This window comes from Phacochoerus africanus, chromosome 15 (genome assembly GCF_016906955.1).
Source record: "Phacochoerus africanus isolate WHEZ1 chromosome 15, ROS_Pafr_v1, whole genome shotgun sequence".
Taxonomy (NCBI): domain Eukaryota; kingdom Metazoa; phylum Chordata; class Mammalia; order Artiodactyla; family Suidae; genus Phacochoerus; species Phacochoerus africanus.
In genome coordinates, this window is record NC_062558.1 from 1,848,676 (window position 1) to 1,867,161 (window position 18,486).

At 40.9% G+C, this 18,486-nt stretch overlaps 1 long non-coding RNA gene across 1 annotated transcript in view; it reads left to right on the forward strand.

Annotated features, from left to right (window-relative positions):
• Nucleotides 1–876: 876 nt before the first annotated feature.
• The window catches only part of LOC125116494 (uncharacterized), a 65,014-nt gene continuing 47,404 nt past the window's right edge, over nucleotides 877–18,486 (forward strand). Inside the window, exon 1 of the long non-coding RNA XR_007132352.1 lies at nucleotides 877–996. This is a non-coding gene — a long non-coding RNA (uncharacterized LOC125116494). The remainder of the gene's footprint in view (nucleotides 997–18,486) is intronic.

The following is an 18,486-nucleotide window of genomic DNA, read 5'->3' on the forward strand; positions in this document are numbered from 1 at the left end:
ATGGAGGTTCCCAGGCTAGGGGTCTAATTGGAGTTGTAGCCACCGGCCTACACCAGAGCCACAGCAACGCGGGATCCAAGCCTCATCTGTGACCCACACCACAGCTCACAGTAACACCGGATCCTTAACTCACTGAGTGAGGCCAGGGATCAAACCCACGTCCTCATGGATCATAGTTGGGTTCATTACCACCAAGCCATAATGGGAACTCCCAGGACAAATTCTTTATCCTTCTGTCGCTGACCCTTCACTCCACAGGGCAATTTGTTTCTATCTACTCCTTAATGTAATCTAGAGTAACCATAGGACATTACATGTCATTTTAGATAATAAAATGAATCCTGGTTACTCCTTGTCACCAAAAAAAAAAAAAAAATCACAACAAAAATATTAGTACAGAATTTCTGGAGTTCCCGTCGTGGCGCAGTGGTTAACGAATCCGACTAGGAACCATGAGGTTGCGGGTTCGATCCCTGCCCTTGCTCAGTGGGTTAAGGAGCCTGCATTGCCGTGAGCTGTGGTGTAGGTTGCAGACGCGGCTCGGATCCCGAGTTGCTGTGGCTGTGGTGTAGGCTGGCAGCTACAGCTCCGATTTGACCCCTAGCCTGGGAACCTCCATATGCTGTGGGAGCGGCCCAAGAAATGGCAAAAGGACAAAAAAAAAAAAAAAAAAAGAATTTCTGCCTTTTAAACCCTCTCTCCCAGCACAGCAAGCCTGCAGTAGAAAGGGAAACAGGTTCTGATCCTTCATTTTTCTTCCCACCTCCCCCAACTCCCCTGCAACTAGGATGCAATTTGACTCCTGCAAGGATTAAAGGATTAAAGGATTATTTAATCAGTTGCCGAGGGGTGGACTGATGAGTAAGAGAAGGAAAGTGAGAGGTCTTGCTGATCTGACGAGATCTACAAGTAGTACAGTGGTGCGGAGCTTTGCAGGGCTGTCAAGTCTTGCTGTCTCTGTGCCTCCATCTCTCCCTCGACTCTCTCGCCTCCAAGGTGAGTTTCTGATATTTCTCTAACTCAGCCCTTTAACGTAGGCCGTGCTCTTCCTCTTCTCAGTGCTCCCAGCTCCTTCCAGCCTCCAGCCTCTTCCGCTAAATAATCTTCCTCTTGAGTGGGTCCCACTTGAAACCCCCATTAAAATGGCTTCTTTCTGGAGTTCCCGTCGTGGCGCAGTGGTTAACGAATCCGACTAGGAACCATGAGGTTGCGGGTTCGGTCCCTGCCCTTGCTCAGTGGGTTAACGATCCCGCGTTGCCGTGAGCTATGGTGTAGGTTGCAGATGCGGCTCGGATCCCACGTTGCTGTGGCTCTGGCATAGGCTGGTGGCTACAGCTCCGATTCGACCCCTAGCCTGGGCACCTCCATATGCCGCGGGAGCGGCCCAAGAAATAGCAACAACAACAAAAAAATGGCTTCTTCCTGAGCAGCCCACATTGTCCATGGGAAACATACACTCACATTAAGAAAAAAAAATGAAGTGGTGAGGAGCAGAGTGTTTCCATGTCATATGGGAACACAGACCTAGTCAAGAGTTACTTATTCACTTAGGGGAAATGTACCCCAATTGATTTATGCTTTGTTTTTTTCTGAAGGTCCCAGATTTAGTGAATGTACATGTAGACCTATGGATTTTTGTTCAGTAGAGATGCAAATGCTTTCTAAAAAGTAACTCCAAAAGTTAGAGTTTATTGTTCTATTGATCATTAACCAGTGTGATAGGAGACCCAGCAATCTTATATATTGTGTTGTCCATACAAACCTAGCTCTCTAAATGTTCTTTGACTTAGTCTTATCATCTTACTGGTTCCCTCAAGATTTAAATCATTGGCATGTACTCATCAACGTGTTTATATAGGTGTCCTGCTTTGTTTGTTATTAAAGTTTAATTGATTTAGCAGTTCCGTTTCAGCTTAGTGGTATTGAACCTGACTAGTGTCCATGAGAATGTGAGTTTGATCCCTGGCCTTGGTCAGTGGGTCAGGGATCCAGCAATGCCGTGAGCTGTGGTGTAGGTTACAGATGTAGCTCGGATCTGGCATTTCTGTGGTGTAGGCTGGCAGCTACAGCTCTGATTAGACCCCTAGCTTGAGAACCTCCATATGCCGCAGGTGCAACCCTAAAGAAAAAAGGAAAAAAAATATATAGTTAATTTACACTGTCATGCCAATTTTTGTGGTATAGCAAAGTGATTCAGTCATATATACATTTGTCTATATCTTTATATATATATATATCTTTTCCATCAAAGATACATATATGACTTTTTAAGTATCATTTAATCTGATATTAATATTATTTTCCATCATGATATGGAATTCATGAAGCAAGAACATGTGGCTTTTTAAAAATATCACTTAAGATGGTATTAACATGATATCATTTTTAATGTCACATTATTATCATTTTTATCATTTTAATATCATTTTTAATATATTTTTAAAATATTATTTTCCATCATGGTCTATCCCAGGAGATTGGATATGGTTCCCTGTGCTGTATAGTAGGACCTTATTGTCTAACCATTCTAAATAGTTTGCATCTACTAACCCCAAACTCCCAATCCATCTCACTCCCTCCTCCCTCCCCCTTGGCAACCACAAGTCTGTTCTCTAAGACTGTCAGTCTGTTTCTGTTTTGGAAATAGTTTCATTTGTGCCACATTTTAGATTCCACATATAAGTGGAATCTTATGGTATTTGTCTTTCTCCTCTGACTTACTTCACTTACTATGAGAATCTCTAGTTCTATCCACGTTGCTGCAAATGCCATTGCTTTGTTCTTTTTTATGACTGAGCAGTATTCCATTGTATATATGTACCACAGCTTCTTAATCCATTCATCTGTCAATGAACATTTAGGTTGTGTCCATGTCTCAGATATTGTGAATAGTGTTGCAATGAACATATGGGTGCATGTATCTTTTTGAATTACAGTTTCGTCCAGATATATGCCCAGGAGTGGGATGGCTGGATCATATGGTAGTTCTATGTTTAATTGTCCGAGGAACCTCCATACTGTTTTCCATGGTGGTTGTACCAATTTACATTCCCACCAACCATTTAGGAGGGTTCCCTTTTCTAGGAGTCCTGCTCTTAACTTTTTGAAAATATCCTATATCACCTTTGACCTGCACCTGATGCGTACACTCCATTTAAAGTAAATTTTTTCTTCTTTGTCCCTAAGCCAATGAATAGCCACAGATCTCATCTTGAAAATGTTTACATGTAAGCCCAGCTGGCTGACTGCCTCTGGGCAGGTCCAAGGAGGCCACTCAAAGCTCTATGATTGGGCTCTTAACATTCCTTCTCACTAAGATGAACCAAGTAGAAGTCACATCTTTTCTCTTCCTACATGAGGGGTACTGCTCTGCCGGAGGCCAGCTCCAACAACCAGGTCCAGCCGTTAGGAATATACGTCCCAAGAGGAGATGAATGGCGTCGGCTTTTGCAATGGAGACAGCCTCTTTGTCCCGTCTTTCAGGGCGCTAGACTGCTCAAACTTTATTTGCATAAGTGGTTGATGATACACTACAGATTATATCACAGTGTTAAAAGTCCATTGCTAACTATTAGGCTTTGGGTTTTGATCACATGGTACAGTAGCACTACGTCATGTTCTGAAATCTTCAGCTTAACTAAATTTAGTGAGCACAATTCAAGGACAAACAGGCATAGCATATCATGTGGGAAAGAGGAGACCCAGCATAAACCATCTCATGGCCAGCCAATTTTTACCAGCTGCAGAGGCCACATAACAATTCTTGCCTTCAGACTAGTGTCTATCTTCAAAGTGTCCTTGGCAGAGAGACAGTGTGAGAAAATACAAATCAACTTAGCCAGCTACCACTAAAAGTTTCCAAAATCAAGGACAAAACTCACAGCTGGGTTTCTTTTGATCAAGAATAATATATGTCTAACTTCTATGAACCTCATTAAATCCTAACTCTAAATTTTACTGTATAACTAGTTAGTAAATAAGCACTATGTTTTAATTAAGTTGGATTTAAATAGGGGAAAATCCTTCAGGATGAAATTCTTATTACATTATAATTGTAATTTTGTTAAATCGCAAATCACCACGGGAAAATAAGAATGGGAAATAAGAATAATAAGCAAATAATCAGGAAAGACTGAGGAAAACTGAGTAACAAATAAAACAACAGGAAAGACTAGGTCACCCGAGAAACAATCCACGTTCTCTGGCGCAGACATGGAAATTGTTTTCCCAGGAAAGCTCCAGTGCTTCCCCATCAACCTCAAAATGTGAGCTGTGTAACCCGGCCTGACCTTGGCTTGGTCCATACAGGCAGGCTTTTATCCTGACCAGAAGCCCACCTTCAGCAGGTACCATTCAGGCTGGCCCCTTTTTTTGATTAGGAGCCTGCCCTCAGTTTTGCACCATTCAGGCAATCTCCCTTCCTTGGCTCCTCGTATCTTCTCTGCTCCCCACACTGCTCTAGTCCTCCAAAAAATGTACCAAAAGTTATTTCTCCAAGCCTTTTATACCTTTGTACAAAGAGTCTAAGTTATCATCACATCATAGATTTTTTTGTTGTTGTTAGATAAATATTCAGGGCTTATAGTATAAAGATTTTATAAATGTATTAAGCTATATATAGTTATGTCGAATTATTGTCTTTTGGAGTCTATGTCATTGAGATTCTCCAAAGTGTATCTATCTTTCCTGTCTCCTAATAATGTTGTGACCTAATCATTATCATTAATATTCTGAAATTTTCCAGTGGGGGCTTTGTTGGAGCCATTTTTAAACTCTTTATTCTGCATTTTCAGTCATACTCTTAATCTGAAAAACAGTGAAACTCATGTGTGTCCATTAAGAGAAGTTTAACTTTTGTTTTACCTTTTTCTTTTTTCTTTTTGTTTTCACTTTATGAAATACTGATTATTTACTCGGACTTTCTAGAAATTTTACCTAATGTTATTACTTTTCTCATATTTTGGATGTATGTTTGTTTCTTTTAGCTTTGACTTCTGGAAAGTTTCCTTAATTTTGGCTTGCAGTCGTTCAATTAGATTTTTTTTTAACTTCTGGGTTATTAAAATTTAATTTTTATTCTTTCAATATTTATTTTTAGAGCCACATGTTCTTGCTTCATGAATTCCATCTGTTCTTATTACTTTGAAGATATTCATTACAGTTTTAAAAAGTAATTTTGTTCTGTTCCACACGCACTTTGTTTTCCCACGTTCTCCACGCTGTTACCTTGTACTGTCATGTTAGGACAATCCTCCAAATGGCTAGCGATCCAACATTATCCCCTTGGGTTTAGGTACAAGTGCAGGAAGCCTGCTGCCTCCATTGCTGAGCCATCTTGGGTTGCACTGCTTGAGTCAGCTTTCTTCCAGGCTCTCCTTGGCAAGTCTGGGCTCTAGCTTTCTGTCATTAAATTTTCCCTCTGATTTCTAACTTGCAAACATTTTCCAGATGTAGTCACATCTCCTGTTCTTTGTGGGTGCCATGCTTTCCCCATCTTACTTTGCCTAAACATATTAGAAGTCAAGGAGTTGGGCTTAGGAGTCCAACCTGCCAAGTTCAAACAGAAATCTCATCCATTCACTCTTCTTTCTCCATGGTGATTGTCTTATTACTTCTGTAAAATTTAGGTATATTTTCCTTGTATTTTAGTCCAAAATAACAACAAATCCAAAAGAGATTAATTCCAGAATTACAGTGGTAAATTTCCAATATACTCTGAGTAGGAGTTCCATCGTGGCTCAGTGGTAACGATCCCTACTAGTCCATGAGGTTGCAGGTTTGATCCCTGGCCTCGCTCAGTGGGTTAAGGATCAGGCATTGCCGTGAGCTGTGGTGTAGGTTTCAGATGCAGCTCAGATCTGGTGTTGCTGTGGCTGCGGTGTAGGCCAGCATCTAGAGCTCTCATTTAACTCCAAGCCTGGGAACTTCCATATGCCGCAGGTGCAGCCCTAAAAAGACAAAAGCAAAAGAAAAATACTCTGAGTAATAAAGCCTTATGACTCTTTGGCCCTATCTTGTTAGTTTTATCATTAAATGACTAAAGATAGAGATTAATTCTGAGGTGTTATCATTGTTTTCACAGTTGACCTGGTTGACTTGTGAGCCACTTTTATTAGCAGACTGTCGATCACATTGTTGAATCATAATTCTTTCCTCAGAGCTGGTTCAGGACTCTTTGAAAAGGAACCAGTCTTGGAGTTCCCGTCGTGGCGCAGTGGATAACGAATCCGACTAGGAACCATGAGGTTGCGGGTTCGGTCCCTGCCCTTGCTCAGTGTGTTAAGGATGCAGCGTTGCCGTGAGCTGTGGTGTAGGTTGCAGACGCGGCTCGGATCCCGCGTTGCTGTGGCTCTGGCGTAGGCCGGTGGCTACAGCTCAGATTCGACCCCTAGCCTGGGAACCTCCATATGCCGCGGGAGCGGCCCAAGAAATAGCAACAACAACAACAAAAAAGACAAAAGACAAAAAAAAAAAGAAAAGGAACCAGTCTTTCTGCTGTGTGTGCCCTGTAGCACCATCTGAAATCTCAGCTGCCGTCAATTCCCCACATTGCAGTGTACTCCCTGCTAAACTGTGGAGCCATGAGATGTCTCTTGCTCTAACATATTCCCTTACTTTTCCAGTCTTATTTTAAAAATTCTTAATTTATCAAAAGACCGACAAACTAGGTTTCCTTTGTATACCTGCAGACAGCATTCCCCAAATCATCTCCAAGTCTCCACTCCATCTGCCTGTCAGCTGTGCATACGTCCTTCTTCTTTGGGATTCAGAGTTTTCTCCCAACTCCTCCTCAAAAGCTGCTCCCTGTCCCCAGAAAAAAAAAATGTGTCCCACACCCACAGTCCCATATTCCTTACCTCTTCAGTTCTTTCTATCTACAACTTAAACCACTCTTGGGAAAGTGATTATGACCAAGATTTCTCAATTTTTATACATCCCTCTGTATTATCTGCATCACTAACTGCCCCTGTGTTCATGGATCCCTGAGAAATACACTAAGAAAAACTTCTAGGTCGCTTATTCCAGACATGTTAACCCAATGATTTCAGATGTACATTTCTTATTGTCAATAACGCTAACAAGACTCCTAACATGCTGTTCACCCATCGTTTACCTGGTTCAATATCAAAATCATTGCAGAAAACTCAACAGGTGATGCGCCCTCAATAGCGTGCCCGCCCTCTCCAGCGCTAGTTGATTGACCAATGACCAGAAAGAAACACCACAATTATATTCATTCTCTCAGAAAGAACTACGCATAGAATATCCCCTGTGCACTTCACCCGCTGAACTAAGATGCGTTAAAACACACACGGAAGAAATGAATCTCATAGCACTGTGTGACGCAGTAGAAGAAACAAAGAAATAACCACTCAAAGTACTATAGTATTTTTTCAGACAAAAAAGAGCCTTGCTGAAATCAACATAGATAAGGCCATGGGAGAGATGTAATGGTACAGGAAAAAAATTTTGCTTCTGGTCAGACTACAGCTTAGCCACATCCAAAGGGCCTACCTGCTAAAAAAAAAAGAAACCCCATAGCATGTTCTCCTGTTGTTAGGACCCCGTCTCTCTTGCTCTCAATAGTTCTTTCATCAAAATTTTTTCAGGGGAGTTCCTGAAAAACAAATCCAACTAGTATCCATGAGGATGCTGGTTCAATCCCTGGCCTCACTCAGTGGGTTAAGGATCTGGCATTGCCCTGAGCGAGGTGTAGTTCACAGATACGGCTTGGCTTTCACTGTGGCTGTTGCTGTGGCCGTGGTATAGGCCGGCAGCTGTAACTCCAGTTCGACCCCTAGCTTGGGAGCCTCTGTATGCTATGGGTGCAGCCATGAAAAGCCAAAAAAAAAAAAAAGTTTTTCTCATTAAAAAATGGATGACATGCCCCTTTTCCTCTTTTGCTAGTTCTAAGAAAAGGAAAGATCTTGATCCTTCAAATATGTAAGCTCTCCCAGCTGTTAATGAAACGATCTATCACAGCTTATTAATGTTAGCATTAAAAAATGAGCCAGCCAAAAAATGTTAAGGAAATGTAATTAGTCTTATCAGTTTTATTTTTAATGCTCATTTTAAGAAATTACATAACTGATTTGAGCATTAATTATTTTTCTAATAAGAAAGCAAAGGCAATGGCCTCATCTTTTGGATAAGAACAATCTCTTTATTCTTAGCAGATAAAATTAAAATTAGTTGGGTTCAGGAGTTAGTGCAGAATTCTACATACCTGTCAGGCTTCCCATGGCCAAGGTCCTCACTGGCTGCTGGAGGATGTAAACTGGGTTACTCAGCTGCTAGAGTGCAGGGAACATACCTGATGACTCCTCCCTGAAGATGCCAGCAATGGTCAAAAGCTAATGAGGTCTGCTGGCATTGAAAATATGGAAGGCATGGTGGAGAGCTGAGCAGGCAAGCAGGGACTGTGCTAAGATAAAAGGTGAAGAGACCATGTTCAAGAAGCTGCAGAAGGAGTTCCTGTCGTGGCACAGTGGTTAACGAATCCGACTAGGAACCATGAGGTTGCGGGTTCGATCCCTGGCCTTGCTCAGTGGGTTAAGGAGCCTGCATTGCCGTGAGCTGTGATGTAGGTTGCAGATGTGGGTTGGATCCCATGTTTCTGTGGCTCTGAAGTAGGCCGGCGGCTACAGCTCTGATTAGACCCCTAGCCTGGGAACTTCCGTATGCTGCAGGTGCAGCCCTAGAAAAGGCAAAAAGACAAAAAAAAAAGAAGAAGCTGCAGAAAACTTCATTTGAGCCATATGTTAGATTCCAGATAGGAGTTATATGGTATTTGTCTTTCTCTTTCTGACTTACTTCACTTAGTATGAGAGTCTCTAGTTCCATCCATGTTGCTGCAAATGGCATGATTTTGTACTTTTTAAAAAAATTGTATTTATTCATTTATTTATTTATTTATTTTGCTTTGCAGGGCCGAACCTGTGGCATATGCATGTTCCCAGGCAGGGAGTCTAATCAGAGCTACAGCTGCCAGCCTATGCCACAGCCACAGCAATGCCAGATCCGAGCTACATCTGTGACCTACACTACAGCTCACAGCAATGCCAGATCCTTAACCCACTGAGCAAGAGCAGGGATCAAACCTGCAACTTCATGGTTCCTAGTCAGATTTGTTTCTGCTGTGCCACAATGGGAACTCCTATTTTGTTCCTTTTTATGGCTAATATTCCATTGTGTATATATACCACATCTCCTTAATCATTCATCTAGAAACTCATGGACTTGGAGAGCAGGCTTGTGGTTGCCAAGGGGGAGGGGGAGAGAGTAGGATGGACTGGGAGTCTGGGGTTAATAGATACAAACTATAGACTTTGGAATGGACAAGCAACGAGATCCTGCTGTATAGCACTGGGAACTCTATCTAGTCACTTATGGAGCATGATGGAGGATAATGTGAGAAAAAGAATGTATGTATGTATGTGTCTGGGTCACTTTGCTGTACAGCAGAAAATTGACAGAACACTGTAAACCAGCTATAATGGAAAAAATTAAAAAATCATTTAAGAAAAGAAGAAGAGCTTCATAGAAACTGGTCAGCGTTGGCTTCCCTGGAAGTCAGCAGTCTGCAAGATACTTGATGGGTTCCCTCCGGACCTTCCAGGCATAATTTTGACCCCATGTCCCCTTCTTTTTAACGTGCCCTCAACTCTTGCTTCTTCCCCTTTAGACTATTAAACTCCTGGCTCCAGGGAGCAGGTTTACTCGTGATCACAGCAATGAATTGCCTGCACATAGCAGGAGCTCAGAAAGCTGTCTACCGTTGAAAAGCTGCCCTCTTTGGCTTTCTTACTGAGCTCAGACTACCCCATTATAACCATGATTTGTTGATGAAAGTAAACCCAGCATCAGGATCCTCTATGTCTGAGGTCAGGAAGCAGGTGGGCGGTGTTGGGAAGTGGGAGGGACGGTGCTTCAAGCTCACAGGATGACGCAGGGCCAGATCTGAAAAGCAGCACACCATCTGGACCTGACAAAACCTCACTGTCAGCAGGGCCCTGGCTGCCTGTCCCTTCAGCTTCACCACAGGCCCCTGCTATTTTTATGACTCTGTTATGAAAAAAATCAGAATCATCTCAAAAGATCAAATAATATGCATAAGACAGGCTTGCCCTGTGGAGGAGCATTAATCCAGAGGTGGTTTCCACAGATGGTTCCAGAACACTGGATGCAAAAGTCCTGAACCCAGATAAAACAATCAGATATTACTTTGTCTAATCCATTGCCACATTTAAAGCTGGACAAGGAATGCATTAAAATTTGAATCAATCTCAATGGGAAGAGAATAGAATAACTCTGAAAACCCTCGCTTAATCTTTTTTTTTTTTTTTCCAGCTTTCATCAACAAATGACAGTTTTCATTATCCTGGAATTTGTCACTGACTCAGTATTCACAGGCATTTGCAAGTATAAACTTGTATATAAAGACCTGAGAGAAATGCAAAACCATAAATAAATTTAGGAATAGATACATCAAAGCATTTACAGCCTGTTTAAAATGTGTTTCTATGAGGTTTTAGGAACAGCTGCTGGTGTAAACTGACTTGCTTTATATTTTCTTGATAATTCCTTAATCTCCTTTATAACTTCCAAAAGAATTCCCCTTATAATCTTAGGTGAAAAATCTAAAGCCCAGAAAATTAAAGTGCTTAGCCAAGTTCATGCCATCAAAATTAGACCAACAGTTCCGACCTTTGGCTTGGATCCAAGTAGAAGACAACTGGTGGGCATTCCTGAAATGCTGGCAGACCCAGAATTAGTTCACTTTAAAATCTGAATTACATCCCCTCAATCGTCTGCTATCAAGAGTTTTTTTTTATTATTTTTTTAATTTTTTTAAAAAAAGATTTGCTTTTTAATTGATTTTTTGATGCTCTACAAATAATCCTACTAAAGTTAAGCTTTTCAGGTGAAACACTGGTCCTCATCTCTGCCCTCCTCTGCCCTTCTTAGCCAATGAATCCACTCTCTGGATGGCACCTCCCTTGGGTGGCAAAGTTGGTGCTGGTCCTTGTATGGAAGCTCATCTCTGTCAGGGGCCTTGATTCTTTTCAAATGGCGGCTTGGGCTTCTTCCCATAGTGACCATGTGCCAGAAGCATGTGTTTCAAGAGACAGAAAGCTGGAAGCTGTCTGAATCCTAATGCTTCATCCTGGAAACCATCCAAGTGTCAATTTCTGCTTTATTCTATTGGTCAAAGCAGTTGTGGAGCTTACCCAGATTCAAGGGGGCAGAAATTAAACTCTGCCTTTCAAAGGAAGAAACAGCAAAGGATTTGCAGACATCTTTGATGCACTGTGATATTACTGATGTATTTGCAGATTTCAATTCAGACAAAGCCCTGACCCTATGGCAGCTTTCGATGGAAATCCTTTCACACACACAATTTCATTTAAACCTGTTTGAGTCTCACATTCATCCAATGAAGCACCCATTATTTGTTATTTCTAGTTAACAAAGGACAAAACAGGCTCAAGGTGATTAAATATTACATATAAATATATATTATATATAAATATTACCTTGTGTATAGTATTATATATATTATACATTAAATATATATAGGTAACTCCATTCACTGGATTTCACCTGCATTATCTTACATTGGCAGTAGTTTGTTCTCTTGAGTATTAAGTCTAAAATATTTTTTAGGTTTTAGGAAACAAAAACGGAAAGAGTTGTCCCCCCGGTAAACTTAGAAATATGCAAAAATGAAATTAAAAAAAAAAAAAACTGCGGTCCCAAGGACTTCTGAGCCAGAAGTCCTTCTCTGTGGGTGTAGAGGCTCTGTGTTAGGAAACACGAGCTCTTTATCTAAAGCTCAGCATTCCTCCTTTCAGAGTTGAGAAAGAGAGGATGAGAACGTAACTGCTCCCTAAACAGACTTTCACCTTGTACTCTTTGTTTTTAGCCCCCCACCCCAAGTCCTCACTGCCAAATACATCATTGGCGGGGTACTAATATATGGATGGCGTTTCCTATAGAATCTCTATGGGGTGGTCTGTTATTTCTTATCCATCTGTTTTCAGCTCCCAAAATAAGTTTGATGTGGTCTTTGGTCCAATTTGTTTGTCTTATTTACAATTAGAAGTCATTTAACAACCTTTCACTGCTATTTTAGTGAGGTTTCTGGAGAGGCTGAAGCTACTGCCTGTGTGCTCTCTGTCGGCACCCACTGTGTTCGACATGGTTGAAAATCAACCTGTGGCGTTCCTGTTGTGGCTCAGTGGTAACAAACCCAACCAGTGTCCATGAGGACGTGGGTTTGTTCCCTGGCCTAACTCAGTGAGTTAAGGGTCCAGCATTGCCATGAGCTGTGGTGCAGGTCGCAGATGCGGTGCAGATCCCACATTGCTGTGGTTGTGGCACAGATTGGCAACTGTAGCTCCAATTCAGCCCCTCGCCTGGGAACCTCCAAATGCCAAGGACACAGCCCTAAAAAGAAAAAAGAAAAAACAAACAAACAAACAAACAAAAAAAACAGTTCAGAAGCTCCCAATATGAATTTTAGGAGTTCTCCACCGTCATCTCCAAAATGCTAGAGTCAAAAAGTCAAAAAGAAGGTTGAAAAGTTCCAGAGAAGGGAAACATTTCAATACAAAGTCTCGGGAATTGTAATAACATTGAACAGCTAAACAAAAGCCCTGGAAACCAGACCATAGCAGAGCAGTGTGTGTTCAAATTACAGGGGGAAATAATTTCTAACCTAGAATTCCAGTCCTATTCAATACATTAATTAAGAGTGAGGGTAGATGGAGTTTCTGTCGTGGCTCAGTGGTTAACAAACCTGACTTGTATTCATGAGGATGCAGGTTAGAACCCTGGCCTTGCTCAGTGGGTTAAAGATCCAGCATTGCTGTGACCTGTGCTGTAGGTCACAGACGGCTCAGATCCGCGTTGCTCTGGCTGTGGTGTAGACCAGCAGCGATACCTCCGATTCTACCCCCAGCCCGGGAACTTCCATAAGCCATGGGTGTGACTCTAAAAAGACCAAAAAAAAAGAGAGTGAGGGTTGAATTACAAAGTGTTTGCTGTAGTCTGAATGTTTGTGTCTGCTCGAAATTAATATTTTAAATACTACTACCCTGTGCCATGGGAGGCATGTCCTTTAGGAGGCTATTAGGTCATGAGGTTGCAGCCCTCCTGCATGAGATGAATATTCTTATAAAAGAGACCCCAGAGGGCTCCCTTACCTCACAGTGAGAGCATGACCATCTACGAACCAGGAAGCGTGTTCTCACCAAACGCTGAATCTGCCGGCACATTCATCTCAGACTTTGCAGCCTCCACAACAGTAAGCAATACATTTTGTTGTTTATAACCCACCTAGTCTATGCTCTTCTGTTAGAACACCCCAACTGATTTAGTCAATGCTTAAATAATTTATCCTCTCTTGTACTCTTTGTTTTCCTAGAAATTATCGTAGAATGGGTTTCTCCAAAACAATGGAGTAAATTGGCATTAATATTTATTGAGTACTCAACTGTGTATTTCCCCAACCAATTTACATCTATTACACGTCTATTATATAATTAATCTCTCTACAGCAATCCAGCTCATGCATACTCTGATCAATTTCCGATTCCATCTGAAAATACCAAGGCCCAGAGGAAGGAAGAGATGGTAGAGTCACGATATATCCCTCACTTTCTTCTCTTCAAATGCATGGGAAATTATTAGAGAAAAAAAAAAAGAATAATGAACATTAAAACCCAAACATGTATGTTCAAAAAAAAAACAAGAAATGGGTCAAAACAACTCATCATGAACCATTCTTACCAAGAACTGGGATGTCCAGACTCAAACAAGAGAGAATGCTAAGAGGACTCTCTTGGGAAATTACCGTTCATTATGTCAGGTGTAATAATGATAGATTATGTTATATTGTTATGTATGTGATATTTTAGAGGGTGAAATTAAATTCCTATTTTTTGGCAAGATAAGGAAATTTAAACATACAAACTTTGCCCTTTGGCATCCTTGGTCTCCTCTCCTGTGCATTGCGTATCTGCAGTATGCATTAATCACACTTCCCCCATTGGCAAAAAATACCTGCTCAACCATAAAAAGCAACACCAACAAGACAATTCTTTAAAAGAGAACTCTCGTGCATCTGTCAACACTGAACTCCACATTTAGAATGAATAAACAACAGGGTCTTACTGTACAGCACAGGGAACTATGTCCAATTTCTTAGGTTAGAACATGATGGACGAGAGTATGAAAAAAAGAATGTATGTATATGGATGACTGGGCCACTTTGCTGTACAGCAGAACTTGAAGGAACATTGTAAATTAACTATACTTTAAAAAAAATTAAAAAAAATATTTCCTGAAGGAGGTCCTGTTGTGGCTCAGGGGGTTGCAAACCCTGACTAGTATCCATGAGGATGAGGGTTTGAACCCCGGCCTCCTTCAGTGGGTTAAAGAACCAGCATTGCTGTGAGCTGTGGTGTAGGTTGCAGACGCAGCTCAGATCCCAAGTGGCTGTGGCTAACAGCATAAGCTATCATCTGTAGCTCCAATGCGATCCCTGGCCTGGGAACTTCCATATGTCACGGGTGTGGCCCTAAAAAGATTAAAAAAATAAACAATAAATTTGTTGAAGAAAAAGGGAAAGAAAAAAGAGAACTCTCTTGGATCTCAAAAAGGACACACAGATTTCCCTCTGTGTAAGTTTCACAGTCTTAAATACCATACTCAATGATCCTGCGTTAGAAAGGCGAGACCCAGGGCAAAGCCGGGCGAGGGGAAGGCCAGCCGTGTGCCCTGATGAGAGCGATGCCTCTGGAATTCTGTTCTTTGGTGGCCTCTAGCACCGGCAGCATTGTCCCTGACACCTCCTCTGCGCTTCTCTACATACGGAACTTTCTTCCCGCGCAAGCCTAGTTCCCCTTGTCTACTTTTTCTAAACTCTCCCCGTGTGAATTTACTCCCTCCCATAACTTCCAACTCTGCAGGGGACTGACACTTTTCTGGTCCTGCTTTCTCCTCAGAGCTCCAGGATTAAGTGCCGAATGGTCCACTGATAGGAACGTAACGCTTGCCCCCCTCCCCCAAAATTCATGTGTTGAAACCCTAACTTCAGTGTGACTGTATCTGAACATGGGCCTATAAGGAAGGAGTCATAAGAGTAAGGTCCTGATCTGATAGGATTAGTGTTCTTGTAAGGAGAGACCAATTTACATTTTCTTTTTCTCAATTTTATTGAAGTATAGTTGATTCACAATGTAGTGTTAATTTCTGCTGTGCAGCAAAGTGACTCAGTTATACATGCACAATTCTTTTTAATATTACTTTCCATTATGGTTTATCCCATGCTATTGAATATCATTTCCTGCATTTTATAATAGAGCCTCATTTTTAACCCATCTATATACAATAGTTTGCATCTGCTAATCCCAAATTCCCAATCCTTCCTTCTCCTACTTCTTTTCCCCCTTAGAAACCCCAAGTCTGTTCTCATGCTATGAGTCTTTTTTCTGTTTCATAGATATGTTCATTTGTGTCATATTTTAATATAAGTGGTATCATCTAGTATTTGTCTGTCTCTTTCTGACTTAACTCACGTAGTATGATAATCTCTAGATTCATCCACTTTGCTGCAAATGGCATTGCAGCAAGATGGATGCGGCAACCTCACTCCTAGGGATATACCCAGATAAAACCATAATTTGAAAAGATACACACCCCCCTATGTTCACAGTAGCACCATTTACAACAGCCAAGACATGGGAACAACATAAATGTCCACTGACAGATGGATGAATGAATAAAGAGGATGCAGTATATATATACACACATAATAGAATACTATTTTTACTTTAAATTAAAATCATTTGCTTTATTTAAACACACGCACGTGCGCGCGCACACACACACACGCACGTATGTCTGACATTAATATTCCAAGGCTAGTTCATCATCAATTTGTTACATAAAGATGATGAAATACTGTGTTTTGCATTAAAGGTAAGAGACAAAAGCAAAACAATTAATTTCTAAATAAAAAATAATTATTTTCTCTATTCTTGCTTAAGGAAATGTACATAGGAATTAGAAGAGCAGAACCGTATTGGCAGAGATGCAGAAGTGGATTCTCAATGGGCTTCAGGGTTGGTGATGTGGATTCTCATGACTTTCCTTTGCCTTCGTCTTTTGAGTGTTTGTGAGGATTACATCTGAGATGAAAGTTAGGAAGAAAGAAAATGAAGTTTATTGGTTACTGGGCTGCCACGGGGAGGAAGACGGAAGTGGGGACTTGCGAGACATGTGTGCACCCATATAAGAATTTAGCGACCTTAACTGGAAGCAGTAGAAGGAAAATGCAGCTCTGGGTACCAAGGGATGGGAACGACAGTGAGCTGGGAACGTGAGTAAATGAGTTTTCCCCCACAGCTTAAGGGTTGCGCTGGCAACAATTATGTCTCGTTCCTCTCCGTATTCCTCTTTGGAAGAACTAAGGATACCCTCAGCAAAAGTTTCAGATGGATTGAGACAATTCCTCATGTGGGCAACAATGGGAGGGAGACGATGCAAGCACCGTGGAACTGCTGCAGATGTGCTTCCAGAAAGAAATCCTTAAACCAGGGGTCCGAGTGTGGAAAGTTCCTTGAGGTGTGATATTGAGAAAGAAATAAGCAGAACTGCACAAAGGCTCAGGGAATATGTGATCTGCCTCAACAGAGGCCCCAGCTGGCCACTTGGTGATGGCCTCTCAGAGTTGTTCCAAGCTGGGACAGGGCACTGGGCCTTGATGCGCCTGTAAGGACTCCTGGAAGGGGAATGTGACCACAAGCATGGATATTTTCTCCAAAGGAGTCATTTCCAAAGAGACCAGCTGGGAGCTGGCAAATGAATCTTCCTGTCCTGAAGGACGCTCTGCGCTGTGCCCCCACAACGCCCCCTAGAGGCAGCAGCCGTTCAGCCAACCAGGCTATTTTTCACTTTGTAGCTCAGGCTATCCTTTCCCACCGCTGCGTCTTTATTTTTCACAGAACACTTAGAGAAAATTTAGAAAAACGCCATTATATTATTGTAAACAAATTATGTATTTCTACAGATCTTAGAGCCCAATGTTAATAATTTCTCACTAAATGAAAATCAAAATGAGATTTTACATAGACAAGAAAGCTGTGTCCAGCATTTAACAGTATGAAACCAAATTCCATCAGGAAAAATCAAAACATAGGCAATCAGTTAAGATAGTATTTTGGATTTGAGAAACCATATACAGAAGAATGATGGAGCAAGAGCTTGAGAATAACTTTGATTTACAATATAATAATCATTTTAAAATTTATTTTTACAGTATAATAATTATTTTTGAAGTTGCTATAGTGTTTAAGCATATTATTTAGGCTTAAATAGGCATAAGGGATAGGCGTAAATACATGTGTGAATATAAATATAGAATAGCAGATAAACTATGACGTATGAGATTTCTTTTTTTTAAGAGGTAATTTTTTTTATTGAAGTATAGTTGATTTATGTGTATAGCAAAGTGTTTCAGTTACACCTTTTTTTCAGATGATTTTCCATTACGGCTTATTATAAGGTATTGACTACATAGTTCCCTGTGCTATACAGTAGGCCCTTGTTGTGTTTGTCTATTCTGGACATAGTAGTCTGTATCTTTTAATCCCAAATTCCCAATTCATTCCCCTTTGTAACCATAAGTTTGTTTTAAATGTCTGTGAGTCTATTTCTATTTTGTGAATAAGTTCATTTGTATCACCTTTTTTAAATTCCACATATCAGTGATATCACATTATATTTTTCTTTCTCTGTCTGACTTACTTCACTATTTAATATGATAATCTCTAGGTCCATGAATTCATTCTTCTATGGCTAATATTCCATTGTATAAATACACCACATCTTCTTTATCCAATTATTTGTTGATGGACCCTTAGGTTGCTTCCGTATCATTGGCTATTGTAAATAGTGCTGTTATAAATATACAGGTGCATATATGTTTTTGAATTAGAGCTGCCTTTTCCTGACACATGCCCCACAATGGGATTGCAGGATCATATGGTAATTCTATTTTTAATTTTTTAAAGCACTCCCATACTGTTCTCCTTAATGACTGCACCAACACATTCCCACCAACAGTGAAGAGGGTTCCTTTTTCTCCATAGCCTCTTCAGCCTTTATTATTTATAGACTTTTTGATGATGGTCATTCTGACTGGAATGTGGTAACATATTATCATAGTTTTGATTTGCATTTCTCTAATAATTAGCCATTTTGAGCATCTTTTCATATGCCCATAGGCCATGTGTATGTCTTCTTTTATAGGCCATGTAGATGTCTTTGTTTATGGTTTCTTTTGCTGGGCAAAATCTTTTAAGTTCACGTAGGTCCCATTTGTTTACTTTTGCTTTTGTTTCCGTCACTCTGCAGGATGAATCAGAGAAATATGTATATTGCGCAATTCATGTCAGTGTTCTGCCTGTTTTCCTCTAG